Source organism: Apium graveolens, chromosome 7 (genome assembly GCF_009905375.1).
Source record: "Apium graveolens cultivar Ventura chromosome 7, ASM990537v1, whole genome shotgun sequence".
NCBI classification, from domain to species: Eukaryota; Viridiplantae; Streptophyta; class Magnoliopsida; order Apiales; family Apiaceae; genus Apium; species Apium graveolens.
In genome coordinates, this window is record NC_133653.1 from 15351311 (window position 1) to 15365344 (window position 14034).

At 32.7% G+C, this 14034-nt stretch overlaps 1 long non-coding RNA gene across 1 annotated transcript; it reads right to left on the reverse strand.

Annotated features, from left to right (window-relative positions):
• Positions 1-215: 215 nt before the first annotated feature.
• Positions 216-9969, reverse strand: LOC141671370 (uncharacterized). Its single transcript, XR_012555121.1, has 3 exons — positions 9794-9969; positions 9539-9676; positions 216-2574 (listed from the first exon to the last, which is right to left on the reverse strand). It is a non-coding gene; the product is annotated as an uncharacterized LOC141671370 (long non-coding RNA).
• Positions 9970-14034: the final 4065 nt, after the last annotated feature.

The window sequence follows — 14034 nt, forward strand, 5'->3', positions numbered from 1 at the left end:
TCATTTTAATACCGGATTGGGAGTGAGAAATTTTTTGAAATTCAGTTTACAGAGATCTCAGACCAAATAAATTCAAGGGAAATTAATTTAGAAAAGCAAATACCTCAAAGAAGCACATCATGTGGATAAGGTACAAATGAGGGATCCATTCAATTTCCAAGACATGATTAAAATTTGAAAAGTATAGTACAATGTAACATCAATCAGTCACTAGAAAAAGCAATCTCATAGCATCTGAATACTCTCATATATGATTGGAGTATAAACCTATAATTAGGAGTTCATTACAGGACTTCTGGTTGTACAAAATATGATCAAGATGCAGAAACTATGAGATATACATGCATGATTACATATTACAAATACTTGGGAGACCTTTCTGTATTTCATTTGAATATGGAATTTCTAAACTACCTATTAGAGATGGGATTTGGACCACTGGGAACTTCATGAGCACTGGCATTGATAGCTAGGTCTCGCCACATTGATCCTTGATGATTTTGAGATGATCTATAGGCCTTTTTATGTTGAACCTTGGACGGACTATTGTGCTGCTTAGTAGGTTCTTGTTTGTTGATCCTAGTGATGGCGGAGCCGTCTCTGTAGGGATTTGTTAAATTTTGGAGGTTTGATTTCTTCGCAACATCATAGGTAGATTGAGGAGTACCTGAATTTGATGGAAGGGGCGGTTGTGAGGTGTTTTCTTGGTGAGGCATGACCTGGACAACGAAAAAGACGATGAATAAGAAGAGGGTCATAATGTTGTAAGCACAAGTGCCATTCTCCCTAGCCATGCATACAACATAGAGAATCCTAACCAGAACTCAGCCAGTACTACATATATCTAAATATCTATGTATGTTCTGTGTGTGTGTGATGTGGGAGGGGCAGGGAGGGGTTGTTTGTCTGTGTTGCAAATGAACATATTAAACTCTAATGTTTGCATTTGTCAAGTGGTGGCTGTGAAATAGGAAGAACTTAAAATGCTATAGAAAACATACATGTATGACAAGAGAAGAGAGAGTGTGAATGACCTGAATCTGATATTTTCTTGTTTGTTCCTGATAATAAGTTCAAGTGGAACCCATATATGCCTAACATAACTGACTTCATGTACAGTAAAGCTAAAATACGTATAAGCTATATTTTAAAATTAAAAAGTGATTAGATGTTGAAATAAAACTTGTTCAGCAGTTTATTGTTTTAGAATAACGCCAAAAAATTTCAAAAAATCTATATTTCAAATACCTAATATTTAAACACGCAATTAAACATTATTGATGTACATCAGTCCAAATGGAGTCCTTTTGGAATTCGAGGATTCGTGTAAGAATTCGAAGTTCGAGTCTCAACGAAGACAAACAGTGTCCGAGTATATGACTTCTTCTAAAACTCGTGAAGACAAACTGTGTCCGAGTACATGACTTCTCCTAAAACTCGTTAAGGGACAGCTGAATGAACATGAAATTTACTCTGATTATAGCTCTCAGAAATTTACTCTGATCGTTACCTACCATCTTGCAAATGAAGCGAAAAACATGATCTAGACCTAAATTTAACATAATTGAGAGGCTTTAGAAAAGAAAAGGACAGTACTTAGAGTACGAGACATAGAGATGAAGCCAATGAAGTTAAATGCAGTGACATGCAAATTGGTTGAAAAGAAGATTAAATGAGAGACACATGCATGTTAAGCTGACAAAAGAAAGAAAGAGAGGCCAGGCAGGGGCATTTGGATAATGCACAAACATAAAATACAAAAATAATTAAAGAGGTGACTTATTAGTGAATGCAAAAACCACTGCATTTTTGGGACCCTTGCCCAGTGATGTATCTGCATCATATTCATGCTTAAAGCCCGGAAGGTCTGATCATTAATTAATAAAAATTTTATAGGAATTCTTTCAATTTTTAAATATTTTGTTCAGTTTCATATGATATTTATTTAGGCTACAAGGCCTAGGCCACTGTCTGTTTTACAAAGTGTCCAGCCCAAAAGTTCTCATCAAGTTATGTAATCCCCAGGGCCGGGGTAATAGCAAATCAGACTCAGCTGAATTTCTCCTTCAGTGAGCCCAAATTAATGGTCAGGTCTTTCTGATCTTGAAGTACTCAGCTTGCTGTCAGTCTCTAAAATCTTTAAAACAATAAGCTTCGGCCAATACCAACAAAATGCCATGCACATATATGTGGACTTTTTTACTTGAAAATAATGGGTAATTCGTAACACCGCTGATTTCAGTGGTAATCATGCTTCACTGCAAGATGAATACAAAAGCTTGTCATTAACTCGATCCATTTAGGAAACTGGAGTGAGTAATTTTTTGGCATCAGGACATCTTGAATTTTCGGAGCAGAAAATCACAACTGAATTTCCAGAAACAGGTATAAATGAACCAGTATTGACAGAAAGGCGAAAGCCATAAAACCCCCCTTACAGCTAAACACTAAAAGCCTAGCACAAACAATAACCGATCTTGGCAAGTGAGTGCCCATCACCAAGATGTCAAGTTATTCATTCCATGCTACCACAGTGCTAATCTTCGTCTTCATCTGCAGATTTAAACTCCACATCTAATAAAAAGAATGCAAGACAAAAGGGCTTAAATATGCAATCACTAATTACTGACTAAACAAACATCCAATTTCAAAACATGATAATAAAGAAACTAAATGTTTTCTATTCTTTAACTAAACAAGTACTTTTAGAGGGAGAGGCAGCTAAAATAATAAAGGGACCGAGTTATTTATGTGTCAAATCAACAGCATGCATTTGTAATCGCCCATTCCCAGTGTGTATAATAGAACTATGTGAAGTGTGTCTGGTTATGGTGACAGAGGGTGTGCAGCTGATACCAAGTAATTTTCTATAAATGTTTAGTTGTCTGGTTCAGTTGAATAATCAATGTGATAAGGAAAACAGATAATTAAAATTTAAAAATGAGTTTACCCTTATACTCTGAACAGGTACTCCATGAATTAAGACCCAACTTTAAATAAAATCCACCACAAACCATAAAACAATAGTTCTTGGCAAAATGTAGCTGCTTTCTGGTTCTTTGAAATAGACCAACAGACAACACGTAAGAACAAAATCATTCAACAGGTTTTTCCCCTTTAACTGATGGCTTGCTCGATTGTAGCTTCTAGTAAATACAAACTTGATACCATATCTATTTGATTAATCTCTCCTCTCTTTACAACGCATATCGGGAATCCATTATTCATATTACAGCCTAATTTCGACAAAATTCTCCAGCGACCTCACTAACTTTAACCTTTGAATGCAACCTAACGAAATTGGTTGAATCAAAGCTAATTCAGAACTAATATCATTTTCAAATTAATCCTTAACTTTTTTGCTGGACAGCAAAATGCGGCTTTGATAGCAATCAAGGGATACGCTAAGCTTACCCAAATGTGTAAAAAGTTTTACTGAGAGAATGATGTAGATGGTTCAAGTTGAACCGCATAAACACTGGATGGAGTTATAGATTCAGACCCACAATGGTTCAATTTTTCAATTTAACAAAATATTACATCATAAAGAACCAAAACCTAACAGGTACAAACCACATTGTACTTATCCGAAAACCCAGAATAACATCCCCTAACCCACCAACAAAACACCTTAAAACCCACCAATTACAAAGTGCTTCAATTTACTAAAACCCAATTTTCTCAAAACGCGATTTCTTATTAGTACCCAAAATACATTAACACCCTACTTATATATTCCACTTCCAAACCACACTCTAAGATACCCGAAACCCATTTTATCAACAACCATACAACGCAACAACACACACGAGAATTTCCAAACAACCAACATTGCAACTCTAATTCCAAGCATTCACAACTCAAACCCACACAAATAGGCCATAAATATCCAATCATTAACATGAAAGAACACATGAAAACAATACCAAAAAAACTGTATTCGTTAACAGCCTTAGCTTTTTCGAGCTGTTTCTCAAGATCTTCATCAAGCTTAACCTCCCAATTAACCAACTGATTCACATCAATAGACCCTAATCCCATTTATCAAGAAACCCAAATCAGGGATATGCATACATAGACATGCAAGTAAAATCATGAACATGTTTTGTATGTACAAAAATGTAAAATTGAGTAGAGAAATGAAGAGAAAAGAAAGAAGAATTTACGGCACATTAAGGGGAGTTTACGGAGGGAATGAGAGTAAATTTGGGTGCCGAAGCCGAGGAGAGCTCGGATCATCATGGCTGTCGCCGGCATGTTTTTCAGGGAGGGGAGATTAGCCGACAAGGTGAATGTGTATTGTGATGTCCTGATCAGAGATATATAAAAAGCCATCGGGCTGGGGTTTATTCCGGTTTTAAAAATACCTGATTTTTTGAGAACAAGATTGGATAGGGTTTTTTTTTGGGGTTTTTTCTAATAAGTCCCGTCTCAAAAAGTGATTTACAAATATGTCCTACTTTTAATTTTAATTAAATATATATCCCAAATCAAAAAAAAATCTAATTTAAATTTAACTATGGTTAACTTCACTACTACACATCTTTAAAAATCTTTTTTATCCCTACCTTTACTGATTTTGTAATAATATATAATTTTAACTTTTTATATTTATAATTATGTGGTATGGTGACATCTCAGAATTACTCTCTCACTCTATGTGACGCATGGTTGTCATGGCGCTAAGTCGAGGCGAGTCGATGGACCTCCGGCTAGTCGACTAGTCGACTAGTCGTGGACTAGTCGTAGACTAGTCGACCAAAAAAAAAGTAATTAAATATAATATAGCATATATATTTATATATATTATAATTTAGACTTTTAAATTTTAAGTTTCCAACATCTACCAAAATATTGTATTTAGGTCCTTATATTTCATATCCAAGGATGATGATTTGTTACAACTTTGTTATTTATTATAATTTACAGTTTAAACTTAGTCTCACCGGTAAACAACTGATGGAAAACTTATAATTGTATACATACATGAATAAATATATGTATATACACACGCAAATTCGTGTATATATTAATACATACATAATATATATATACAGTTATAACTTTATATCATTTATACTTATACTATTGTACATATATGTATATATATACATATGAAGAAAAAAGAAAAAGAAGCTTACTGTAAATTAGGGTTGAAGAAGATCTGAAAAGTGGAAAAGGTCTGAAGAGCATCTGTTTGGGCTGGGTTTTTATCATTTGATTAGAAATTAGGGCTGAATTTTCTGTTAAAATGGTTTTCAACCAGATTGCAACCAGATTTGGGTCTTTAAAATGTATTAGTCGATGACCTGGAACGACTAGTCGACCGGACTAGTCGCCCAGTCGACCAGTCAGTCGACTAGTCGCCCGAAATATCCAAATTTCTCCAGTCGACAAGTTCAGTCGACTTCTCATTCTCGACTGCTCGACTAGTCGCGACTAGTCGACGACTAGTCGAGCGCCGTGACAACCATGATGTGACGTTAATTAATTAGTATTTTTGTTACATTCATGTTACATCCTGTTGATTGCTGTGACATCTACTTTTAATACGCATATTGGCTTCTGCCCGAATTTGTTGTATAGGCACAGTAGCTCATTTGAAATCTCAAGTTTTGTTAGGCAGATGACATTACATATGCAGAAACACAGAGATATTTTATGCTTCAAACTAAGAAAACTGCAAGGCTGCAAGGCTTTTCTGAGACTACAACCTCTAGTTTTACTACATAACATAAACACATCCAAATTTATGTATGCATGATAGCGCCCGCCCCTATCAATCATGCATGGCAAATATTAAATTCTTTATTTTGGAGGCTGCATTTTGATAATTGGAAAATGATGTCAGTAAAATGCAAAATACGTTGTGGAAAGTTTAATCTTCTAACATAAAATAACATATGAAAGTTGAAACTATTATGGTGATAGTTATACGACATACTTTGAAAAGCAACTTAGTAAAGTTTAGGTGGTTACATTATGGTGTTTGCCTATAGGTAAAACCAACCAAGTTATATACTTAAGTAAATTAAATGTTAAACCACCTGGTACGAAGAAACACCTCTTGCATTTTAAATGTACAAGACATTGTAGTTCCTGACTTGCAGTGCTTCTTTTCTCCGAAGGAACCATGTGATTAATCTCTATCTAACGTAATAGGAGAAATAATTTGGAGAACTAATTTTACTACTTGGCAGTTGATGGTTAATTCAAGATAATCTCTTAAAACATAATTTTATGTAAATCTAAGGGTATTCTAGAAATATTTAGTAGATATATATTATTTTTATAACTGAAGTATATTTATATGAGTTAAAATTTAACCATAGGACATATTAATAATTATTGAATAAGAAGAGATATATTAATAAAGTGACTCATAAACCGGGGCATATTATACAAATTCCCTTTTAAAAGCGGACCTGGCGTTGTTAGCTTGATCTGCTTTGCAACTCTTAAACTCTCATCCTACAGTTGAAACGAGTTTTGAATCTCTGGAGCATAGTCAAACATTGCACTTATTTGTCATGTGGATATAAAAATTGGTCAACATTATAATATAATTTGATAAGTTCATCATTTTATTCAGCTAATTCTTCACGCGAGGTCGGGAGTTCGAATTTTGTCGTTTACAAGAAAAAAACAACAATTATACATAATGTCTTCATATACAAGAAAAAGATGCATAATCACAACATAAGCTACATTCATATACAAGAAGTTGAGCCACAACTTCTTCAAAAGACCATAAACTACAACAACATTAAAACAAAACATCCATTCATTTAACTATAACAATATTACAAAAACATTCATAGACCTTACCTACCTTTTATACACAACATTCATTCAACTAAACGAACTTTCATAAATTCTGGCACGGTTACCAAAGATGTAGCAAGGTTGAAGCTAACAAAAGTCATGATCATAGTATAACTAACATTTATATTATCCATCTTTTACCCTAATTTTGGCCTTGATCAAACAAACGAGCTTGTAAGCGACTACAAAAACAAGTATCAAAAGACTCATTTTCATTGCAAGAGTAAAAGCCCACACATCTGTCTCCATTGGCAAGAGAAAAAAGAGCTGAAGAATAGTAAAACCGCACTCATCTTCTCAATTACTTTGATCATTAACTATCGAGCCCAACGGTACCAGCCAAGCCTAGATTCTCTTTAATTTAACATTTTATTTTATTTGTTATTTGTGTTTATATAAAAGTAAAACTTGTAAAAGTTCGCGCAATACATGGTCACTGAAATAATTTTCTTGCCAGAACCTATATATATTAGAATAAAATAATTTCACCTTGTATTTTTCACAAAGATTTTTGCCTCGTTACTTGTCCACTAACAAGGTAATTGTCTAGTCTAGCAAACGAAAAATTGTCTTCACTTTTCACCAACAACAAAAACTATGAGTTATGCATCCTAACCCGGCCTTGAGAGTTAATAAAACTGCAAACTGCAACACGTGTATATATATACACACATGGGGGGCTGTTTATATTCTGTCTCGACGTTGGGCTAAAATGCAGAACTCAGAGTTTTTGTTATTGGTAAAAAGTGAAGACAAGTTTTTGCTTGCTAGACTAGACAATTACCTTGCTAGTGGACAAGTAATGAGGCAAGAATCTTTGTGAAAAATGCAAGGTGCTAATATTTTATATAGATATACACAACTTCAAGCAAGAAACTTACTTTAGTGACCGTGCTTCGCAGGGACTTTAACATGTTTGACTTCTATATAAACAAAAATAAAAAATTAAGGAAAACTTTAAATTAAGTATAAGTTGGGTTTTGTTGGTTTTTAGGTGTATGTAAATAACTAGGGTTGCAGGTGTCTACATAAGAACAAAATATAACATGAACATGTAGATAATTATAATCATCGGAGTGACCTTTATATAAGCTAATTTATAACAATAACATCTTATCTCCCAAAAACCATACAACTATAATAAAAATATATTCAAAATTAAATCATAACTAATCCAAAATTTTTATCCTAATGATTTGGTCAACATCAACCAATTATTAAAATGAATTTAAATTTAAAATATTAAAGCATAATTCTATCATATTTGGTTGGTAGTGTTGGGCTCAGTCAATAATAATTAAAGTAACCGAGAAGAGTGGGGTTTTAACGTTCTTCTTCTTCAGTTCTTTTACTCTTGCAGATGGAGACGGAGATGTGGGCTTTTACTCTTGTACTTCTTTTAATGGGAATAGTTCCTCTGATACTTTTTATAGCCGCTTACGACCTTGCTTTTTCGATCAAGGCCAAATCTAGAGCGCAAGATGAACATTGAGAATATTAGCTATACTGTTATCAAGGCTTTTGTTAGCTTCAACCTTGCTGCATTTCTAATAACGCGCCACAACTATGAATATTAGTGTAGTTTTATTAGCATAGATCAAAGTTGAATGAATGTTGTGTACAAAAGATAAGTAAGATTTATGAGTGTTATTGTAATTTTGGTATAGTTGAATAAATGGATGTTGTGTTTGTAATGTTGTTGTAGCTTATGGTCTTTTGAAGAAGATTTTTCCTCTGCTTCTTGTATAGCTTATATAGTGTTTATGAATGTTTTCTTGTATATGAAGACTTCTGGTATAATTGTGACTTTTTTCTTGTCTACGATAAAATTTGAACTCCCAACCTCGAGTGAACAAAACGAGGCTATTGAAGTTGTAAAATGAGCTAAACATAATGAAGCACTTATCAAAATATATTATAATATTGACCAGTTTATATATGCATATGAAAAATAAGTGTATTGTTTGACTATGATCTAAAGTTTCACAACTCGTTTCAAGTGTCAGGGCGAGAGTTGAGTTTAAATTCTCCAACGACCTCACTAACTTAAACCTTTGAATGCAACCTACAATATTAGTTGAATCAAAACTAACTCAAAAGTACTAATTTCATTTTCCAATTTATCCGTAATTTTTATTTACAAGACACCAAAATGCAGCTTTGATGGCAGTCAAGGGATATTCTAAGCAATACCCAAATGTGTCACAAGTATTAGTGAGAGAATGATGTAGATGGTTTCAGCAAAACCGCATCAAGGCAAAGTGGAGCTTATATTTTTACGACCCAAAATGGTTCAATTTTTCAATTTAACACAATATGACTTAAAAACAACCCAAACCTAAGACAAAGCACATTGTAGATTGTACTTCTTCCAAAAACACACTATAAAATCCCATTACACATCCAACAAAACGCCTTAACCCCACCAATTACAAAGTGCTTCACTTCACTAAAACTCAACTTTCTCAAAATTTGATTTTTAATTAGTACCCAAAATACATTAACACCCTAAGGCCTAATCACATATTCCACTACTAAATCCACACCCTAAAATACCAGAAACACATTTTATCAACAATCATACAACACAATAACACACAACGAAATTTCCGAACAATCAACATTGCAACTCTCAACAGAACTCATAAAACAAATAGCCATAAAAATCTAATCTTTCGCAAAAAAGAACACACCAAACACACGAAAACATTACCGAAATAACGACGCTCATTAGCAGCCTTAGCCTTTTCGAGCATTTTTTATCAAGATCTTCATCAAGCTGACTTCCCACTTAACCAACTGAATCACAGCAATTGACCCTAATCCAATCCCCAACAAATGCTCGAAGAATCTATATCCATATATCAACAAACCCAAATTAGGGATTTGCATATATAAACATGTAAGTATAATCTTGATTATATGTAAAAATAATTGTAAAAATTGAGTAGAGAAATGAAGAGCTTACGGCGCATTAAGAGGAGTTTACAGAGGGCATTTGAATAAATTTGAGTGCCGAAGCCAAGGAGAGCTCCGATCATCGTGGCTGTTGCCGGCATGTTTTTCAGGGAGTGTAGAGCGGAGATTTGCCGACGAGGTGAATGTAAGATGTCCTGATGAATACTCTGTTTTTTTATTATAAAAAAATTTGACTTTCTGGGCACATATGTATGTTTAGATAGTTTGATTATATAATTAAAATAATTTTTTTCAAATTTTTTTATAAATAATATATGTGTTAAAAAATTAAACGTCATATATTAAAAAATAGAGAAAATAATAGTACGCAACTTATGATTATAACTTTATTGGAAATATAATAATGTCATTATTTATTTGCCATTTTTTTGGCTATTTTAGCATCTATATCTACTGCTGCGTAGCACTAAAATTTTGTAATCTAAAGAAATCGACAATAATTTGAGAGAAATGCAATTTTTTTAATTAAAAAGAATTGTTATAACATTATAACATTATTATATAAAATAGTTACCATAAAATAGTTTTCGACATTGTTCTAAAAAATAAAAATCGGCATTTTTCGGTAGAGTAACATTTCAGGTATTAATCGAATTATCAATAATTAATCGAATTAATTAAACAGAGTATTAATTGGTTATGTTTATATTAATCGCATAATTAATCGATTTTTTAGAGGGGTTTTGTTTTTATTATGTCTAAAGATACTCTTTTATCTATAGTGTATGTTTGGGGAAGAGTGTTGAATAGTGGGGTCCAATTTTAACTTAATTTTATATAAAATTAAGAATAATAATTAATTTCTGAAATTTGGTTAATTATAACTTTTGGGATACTAAAAAAAACTATACTAAACTTCCTGCAAGAACATGATATATATTCGATATATGAGATATCTAATTGTAAACGAAATATTTCACATATATTAAAATACACAATTATCAGTAAAATATATTATATAATAGGAGTAGAGTATTCAAACGGTCAAAATTGGACATTTTTCTAAATGATTGTATTTTTAAATATTCTAATTAAACAATAATTTTTTTGTCATTTTTAATATAAACTTAATACAGTAGTTGTATGTACCTACTCGATTTGATTTATAGTAATCGTATTTTACTTTTCCAAATATTATCGTTATCATTTTAAAGTTGCCCCAAAAATATCCGATTAGTTATTCTCAGTACTCATTCTGAATACTTTACTGGTTTTATTTGCTCATTTTCTCGGAACAAAAGCAAGTCGAACAGAATTCTAATTTTATAACCTTAATTATGATCAGTCACGAAATGTCACACTTAATTTGGGAATCATTATTAAATCCAATTAAGATATTTTTGCATTTTTCCATGTCTATCAAAAAAAGAATTTAAATTATCTGATCCTCTAATTTCCCCAATAAAGATTCTTGTAGAAAAAAGTATCTAATTGACCATGATCATATAAGCAATCATATATACCATTTATTATTTTGTCCAAAAGAAATTTTTTAGGACCAATTTTATCAAAAGCTATAATATTTCTGGAAAAAAGCTCATGTACACCCCTTCATTAGGGTTCGATAAAATGTTCGAAAAATTCATAATTTAAAATTTGGTTCAATTTGAAAATTAAGATTAATCTTGGACAAAGTTTGGGTCACAAACCTTAAACGAGTTTTAAAAAATTTGGAAAATCAAGCCACGTCTACAACACAAAAAATCAGAAGTTAAGTCGAATTTTAAAAAACCCATATAAACTCTGATTTTAAAAATTCCCGATTAGATTTAAACAAAAACCTGGATAAAATACGAGAATTTAAAGAAAAATGGATAAAAATCGATTCAGCCATAATAAATCCTAATTTTCTTAAATCCATTTTTTTCTAGATAATAATTTAAAAAGAAATATTTGTAATAAATTTTAAGAATATAAACATATAAATAAAAACAGGCCCAGTATTTAAAAAATCTAATTCAGTCCTATAAATTTGAATTTTTTAAAACGCGATCGAACTTTTTCTACACCGAAAAAGATAACGAGTGCAAAATAGGATAGAGATTAATTTTTTATTATATTAAATATTAGTTAGATATAGGAGTTATAATATTAAAATTTAAATTGAATAATGAATCATTTCTATTTTAAATAAAAATACTACAATGTTATGCTTTTGCAAATAATATTTTTATGTATACAGATATATAAAACTTTTCTGCAAATATTTGAACATGAGCAATTATTATTTATAAAATATTAATTCTAATTAAAAAGAAAACAATACCTCTAATAATGTATTAATGTTGATATGAATGGTGTATTGATAATTAAGTATTTAAACTTAGTTTCTATTAACATTGTATACTTTTTGGTGTATGAATCATTTTGCAAGAAATATATTCTAAGAAAAAAATATTTAAGAAAGTTCGTCATCTAGTGAAGAAATCCTAAATCCTGAGACATATAAGTAATACCATTTTAATTGCTTACACTTTAATGCACAAGAAAAAAATAATCATGTTTCATGAAACAACAAAATTAATATCCTCAATTTCTAACCATTTTATAATTTGAATACTCATTCATATTTCAAAATAATTATTAATAGTGATTATTCATATCTCAGTTTGAATTAATTTTAAGACAGCGGGGAATAGGAGAACCAAAGAGTAAGCCTCCAATAATCTGATAGTAGATTTATTCTATGCAATGAAGATTGGGTAGAAGAACAGCTAATCGAGGTAGTTAGTACAGGTTCAGATGCAGCCATCACCAAAGCACTTAACCTTATACTAAGCACTTAACCTTATACATCTCAGAAGTTTACCCAGGAAGAACAAAGTAGTCGAGGATAATGGGGTGATCTTTAACAAAGAGGAAGATCAGGTCATGAAAAAGTTGGTAGGAGATAAATCATCGGACTGGAAGAAAATAAAGCATACAGGTGGTATAAAATGAAGAATAACAAGATGGTCAATAGCTCTTAGTCATATGAGTGCAACATTGCAGACAAAGCTAAGATCGACTACAACAAAGGAAAAACCATCATTATTTTTTAAGAAACATCCAAGAATAGTAATCTCACTCTGTAGAATGGTCAAAGTAGCAGATTTTCATCATATGTAGATGTAGTGAAGGAAGGTTTAATCCATAAGGAAGAATCTAAGGTGGAGACTAGCCATAAACAGGAAACATATAAGAAGGGAAGGTCTCAACCAGCATTGGAGAAATATGGAGATTCTTTAAGAAGCATGGAACAATTAGAGCTATTGTTATGCCAAAAAAGAAAGATAATAACAATGTCAAATATGGCTTTGATAAGCCCAAAATTTGGTACAAAGAATATTCGTGTCAAATTCGGGTCAATTAGATGGGATTATGACATTTATGCCTAATATTAAGGAAAAACAAGACAGGCTCACTCTTCCAAGAGTTAAGGGTGCTCCCTTCGTGATAAACGAATTGAGGTGCTTTGGTACATTGAGGCGCGCCCTCGATCTTTGTACAAACAAGAGATTTTGACTTCAAGAGCGCGCCCATTATGGTCAGGGTGCGCCCTTAGTAAAGATTTATTGAAGATGTCCTAACACAACACGTGAAGGCGCGCCCTCATGAAATGAGAGGGCTTGGGAGTAAACTTCAACATGTTACTTGGACGAGTTATTCGGATGCATCAAGGAGGAAAGAGGTTATTGTTACTAACGTATTTGCCGTAGTTACTCTATTGAAGAACTCAATTATGTAATGCAATCACAAAAAGGCGGTGTCCATGGTCAGAGATCTCAAGGGGTATGCCTGGACGAAAGGCCTCCTCCTGTAGTCAATGAGTGTCCTCATTGGGGATGTGGGGTAAACTTTGGTGTGTGCTTTAGGGGCTCTGTCTCTGTAGTCAACGGGTGTCCTCGTTGGGAGACTTCGGGGTATCTTGCACTTTGTACCTAAAAGTTTGGGATTACTTGTCCTGCAATCTGGTAGAGGTTCCTTATCCAAGGGACAAGGATGCGTCCAAAATTTGGGGTGAACCACAGCTATAGCTACGTCCACGGATTAGAGAAACAACTGGTAGTAGAATGTTATTCTTGGCCAGGGAGATGCGTTATCTACAAAGTCTTGAAACTGTGGATGAGCCTTGGGCCTTTGTGGTTGGGCCTCATCGACAGACATTCTTAAAGCTAGTTGAAGACGGTTTTTAGTAGGTTTCCTACTGGGCCTCAGGACAAGGGATCAAAGCCCATTAGGTTTCTTGTT